Source organism: Mesoplodon mirus (genome assembly GCF_964341445.2).
Source record: "Mesoplodon mirus genome assembly, contig: HAP1_SCAFFOLD_682, whole genome shotgun sequence".
Classification (NCBI taxonomy): domain Eukaryota; kingdom Metazoa; phylum Chordata; class Mammalia; order Artiodactyla; family Ziphiidae; genus Mesoplodon; species Mesoplodon mirus.
The window spans coordinates 286,908-292,611 of NW_028295348.1; positions in this window are offsets into that span (position 1 = coordinate 286,908).

Here is a 5,704-nt window from a genome sequence, read left to right on the forward strand (position 1 = left end):
TTGTTTTCAACCATTGCTAAATCCATTGAATCATGCAAGTAACAATCATTCATAAACTCACATCCATCGCGGGTAAAATTTATTGTTAGGAAACAGTCATTCTATCTGATGAAATCTCACTCTCTCATCAAGGATCTGTGTCTCTGTGGACATGCAGCAGAGTTCTCACCAGCAAGACAGGAAGGAGGGTATGTTGGTACATTTCTATTTTTCCAGAAGATCATCTGTGAAGAAGTCCCCCCTCTGTTTACCCATTCCGTCCTTGTAGTATCTGAAAGAGGCCTTTGAGTGTAATGTGACATGTTCCCACATGAAGTCCGATGGCTTAGGAAGTGAAAGTGTAAGTTCACTTTTCATTGTAATAGAAACACAACTAATAATTGAGAAGCAAAAAAAAAAAATACATTTAAAATTTACCCAGGGGCAAGCTAGACATTAGCAGAAAATATTTGCAAAAGACATATCTAGTATATCTGATTGTTATCTAATATGTACCAAGAATTCTTAAACTCAACAATAAGAAAGAAACAAAACTATTAATATATCTGCCAAAATCCTTAGCAGAGACCTGAGCAAAAAGACAGAGTTCACAAATAAGGCTGTGGGAGAACATATGTCACGGGGAAATACCAATCAGAACAAGGACATATCCCCAAAGACTTACAAGAGTGGATCAGATCAGGACTCTGGGAACCTTAAACATCTGGAGGGTGTGAAGCAGCAGGGGGTCCATTCAGAGATGGGGGGATGCAGAATGGGATGCACCTTAGGAAACATTTTGGGGGCTTCTTGTGAAAGTAAACATACTCCTATGTATGTTTCAGAAATAGTGCTCTTTTGTACGTACCTGAAAGGCAATAAGACTTTAGTCCAGAGAAAATCCTGCCCACGATGCTTAGTTAGCTTTATTGATATCTGCCCAAATTTAAGAAAAAAGCAAGATGTCCTTTCATAGGGAATGACTAATAAACTGTGTATATCTAGAAAATGGACACTGAAATCTCACAGCGATTTGAAGAAATATCGAATGGTGAGATGGAAATGCAAAGTAGAGATTGCAGAAGAACACAAGTGGCAAGGTGATGTCAGGAGTGTGAAAGTGGCCCGTGAGGACTGAGGTTCATCAGAGGTTGTCCAGAATGAGGCTGAAGAGAAGCCATCTTGGTTTTTTCAGGAGGGAAATATCCTCCTCTGCCCCTCTTGAGTTCCTGAGGCTGGGCTGATAACAAAATTGACAAAGACAGATTAACAGGAGAAAAGAAAAAAAATTTTACCATGGACAGGGATGTGCCATAGAAATGGACCCAGAAGTGACCAAAGCAGGCAGCTTTTATATTTTTAGACAAAGATTCAATATTTGTGAGGAATTGGTAGAAGGAGGAAATGTATGCTTTTGGTGTTCAATTAGTGAAGAACCTAAGCAGAGTTTGGGGGTGGCTAGTGCATTAACAAAAGAACAAGGGCTTCCCTGGTGGCGCAGTGGTTGAGAGTCCGCCTGCCAATGCAGCGGACACGGGTTCTTTCCCCCGATCTGGGAAGATCCCACATGCCGCTGAGCGGCTAGGCCCGTGGGCCATGGACGCTGAGCCTGCGCATCCGGAGCCTGTGCTCCACAACGGGAGAGGCCGCAACATTGAGAGACCCGCGCAACGCAAAAAAAAAAAGAAAAAAAAAAAAGAAAGGACAAGGTCTGTACATAGCTGCTTCCAGGACTGAATTCCCCATCTCTGGTGATAAGAGTGTCTCTCTGCAATGGAAAGCAGGGTCCGGCTACTCGGTGCTGAGAAGCCAATGAAGAGGCAGCGTTGGTAGAAAGGAAAGTTTGCTTTATTTTGGTTGCCTGCACCCGGTGGTGGGGGACAGACTTCTCTCCAAAGGCCACCCCACACTGAGAATCTGTGGGAAAGGGCTTTTATAGTCGGAAGGAGGGGGCTACAGGCAGAAACAGCAGAGTCAACTCTGACAGTCATCTTGAAATTGGTCACGTGTTGGTCTGATCAGCCTCATCTTGATTGTTTTAAGTAGAGTTTATCTTTAGGTCCAGGGTCTGTTTGTTCCCATTTCTTTGAACCAGTTCTTAGAATTATGGCAGCTTATGTCACAGCTACAGTCTGGTCATCATGCAGTTAACCTCTTCTTCCTGGTGGGAGTTTTAGTATCTACAAGACAGCTCACGGGCCATGGACAAGAATATTATCTATAGCCCTTGAGGAGGAACTAAATGTCCTTGATTTGCGTAATGACTAAACAATTATCATTAGGTCTCGTTGGACAGTTTTCCCTTCTTTCTGCATTTGCTCACTTCTCTGATAAAACTTATTCTTTGGCTAAATATTTTTCGACAGAAAAATGGCAGGTGGAAGGCCTGAGGTGAAGGACCACTTCACATCCATGCCTAGATGTGGGAGAGCACCTTTCACATGGGACGTTTATTTCTCGCTTCAGGAAGACACGGAGAAAAGTCAGAGTGTCCCTCTAGTTGGCTCTGTCTTAAATCACTTAGAGGCATATTTTGGGGTGGCCTATCCTGGGCCCCAACACTAAGGGCCTCTTTTATTATTTTGTTTCTACATATGCACACCAAGCATGTGATGTAGATATCAGTTTACTTGAATCTTACAGATTGAAACTGAACTGCAGCCTGGAATTGGCAGGTGATGTGCTGGAGAGCACACATCAGGACACAGTGAGAGGTCCTGTCGAGGCCGGGGTTTCTCCACCCTGGACCAGGCCACGCCTGCAAAGGTTACTGGACAGAGGTGGGCCTGCCTGTGAGGCTACAGGACTCTTCGTGGAATGAGAACCTGTGTGATTTTCCTGCATTTTAGTGTTAATCTAAGATTCTGTGGTGAAGAAAGGAGATTTGTTGTCAGCAGCTTCTGAAGATTCATGTTATTATCCACCTGACTATAAACTTTCCCTACCAACTACATATGTGTCTATTGGTAATAGCTTTGAAGATGAATACTTGACATAAAATAAACTGCACAGTAGAACAGGATGCAGGTATTATCTAAGCGTGTAGGGATTCTATTGGGCCTGGAAGCAAGGAGCATATGTAGAAACACTCCCACCCACGTCCCCTCAAACTGGCATCACTCCCAGCGACGCACTGAGGATCCGGGGCTGCTCAGCTCATTTATGCTTCTCATGCAAGAGGTTAGCAGGCAAGTCAAGAGCCAGCATCCTGGCAGGGACAGCTGGTCTATCAGTAGGGCAGGGCTGAGATTTCACACTGAGGAAGGAAGAATATGTACAACTCTTTATACATCCACTGGGATAGTTTTGAAACCAGTCAGTTTGGAAAACATTTAGACAAGGGAATACCTGAAAATCTAACTTTGAGTCTCTCTCTTTAATAAATGACATTTTCCCCCTATTTCAAAAAGTCTTTCTAATTCACAGACTGAATGTGTAAGTAAGGAACCATGGATGAGTACAGAGAGGTTCCCCAGGGAAAACTGCTGTATGGAGAGGAAACCCCAGACCCTGATAGGAAAGCAGCCCTTAACTACCATCTGCACCTGCTCCTGGGGCTGAAACACACACTTGTATGTCATGAGTGCCCCCTGCATGTCCCCTCTTGTCTCCCTGCAGGGAGGTTTGTGTCTGGGCTCACACTGACTTCCCCTCACTTTGTAAATTTCGCACAGTAATACACGGCCGTGTCCTCAGATCTCAGGCTGTTCATTTGCAGATACAGCATGCTCTTGGAGTTGTCTCTGGAGATGGTGAATCGGCCCTTCACAGAGTCTGCATAGTATGTGTTATCACCACTCCAATTAATAAGTGACACCCACTGCAGTCCTTTCCCTGGAGCCTGGCGGACCCAGCTCATGGCATAGCTACTGAAGGTGAATCCAGACGCTGCACAGGAGAGTCACAGAGACCCCTCTGGCTGCACCAAGCCTCCCCCGGACTCCACCAGCTGCACCTCACACTGGACACCTGCAAACACAGAGACATCCTGGTCAGGAGACTGTCACACAGCCACGGATTCCCTCACTCATATCCACTCACATCCTCAGTATCTCTTGCTCTCCATAAATTACCTTGTAAAATGGCCACAAGGACAACCCAGCTCGGCCCAAAGTCCATGGTGAGTGTTGTGTCCTGAACCCCGAGTGGGAGCACGTGGGAATCCCGGGCTGGAGTTCCTCTCCCAGAGCTGCAGGGTCAGGGCTGGGGCTGCTTTATATCAGCAGAGGAAGGACCCTACTTGCATGGCCTCATAGTATATAAGAGGCTATGTCATTGAATGTCCTCAGAAAGGGCAGGGTCTCAGAGCAGGTGTGAGAGTCTTGGATTTTGTGGTGTTGATAGCATTTGGGAAATATAACTTTCATTGTGTGATTGTTCCAGATTAAACACTTAGGGCCCATATGTCATTTTACATATGCACACACATCCTGTGATGTCGCTGTCATTGTTACCCTCATTTTGGAGGTGTAAACTACACCCAGAGGAATGGAGGGTGTGTGGAGTGTCCAAGGAGAAACACGTGGTGGCCGTGAGATCCGGCATCTGCACCTGAGCTCTGCACCAGGCTGCTCCCTTGAACCTATCCCAGGACAGGGTTGGACTTGGCGGGTGAGGTTTGCAGATCCCCCTCCTGTAATAAGGTCATGATGACGCTGCTCTCTTCCCGTGTTTACCTAAAATATATGGAGGGGGTCAGGGTTCATGAGACGTATTTTCCAGAGTCTCTTATGTTTCTGTACCTTCCCTTCACCCCTTCCCTCCCAAGTCATGCATTTCTTTATTTGTAATTACTTTAATGAGGTGCTTGACATATAAGAAAGTGCACACACTCAGAATGAACACTCTGATAAATACTGACGGAGGCATCAGCATTACCAGGAGAGAACGAATCAATTCCTCTCATTATTTCCACTAGTTTCTGGGTTTCCTCCTTCCTGTCCCTTCTTATCTTCCATCCTGTCCCCACAGAACCGTTGATCTTCCCTTGTTACGTCAGGTTACTTTCCATTTTCTAGAATTTATAAAAGGGGGATCATATTATATGTGGTTTTATTGTTATGGGTTATTTTACTCTGCACAGTAGTTGTGAATAGTCACATGTTTTTGTGTGCATCAAGAATCCTTGGTTTTACGAAATTGAGGTGGATAGACCTAGAGTCTGTCATACAGAGTGAAGTAAGTCAGAAAGAGAAAGACAAATGCCATATGCTAACACATATGTATGGAATTTAAGAAGAAAAAAATGTCACGAAAAACTTAGGGGTAAGACAGGAATAAAGACATAGACCTACTACACAATGGACTTGAGGATATGGGGAGGGGGAAGGGTAAGCTGTGACAAAGGGAAAGAGAGGCATGGACATATATACACTACCAAACGTAAGGTAGATAGCTAGTGGGAAGCAGCCACGTAGCACAGGGAGATCAGCTCAGTGCTTTGTGACCGCCTGGATGGGTGGGATAGGGAGGGTGGGAGGGAGATGCAAGAGGGGGGGGATATGGGAACATATGTATATGTATAACTGATTCATTTTGTTATAAAGCAGAAACCAACACACCATTGTTAAGCAATTATACTCCACTAAGATGTAAAAAAAAATAAATAAAAAAAGCATCCTTGGTTTTAATAACAGGTTTCATTAAAAGAATGATCATAGCATGATTGACTTATTTATTAGGCTGATGTGTGATATTGGAATTGTTTCCAGTTTCTGGGTGTTAC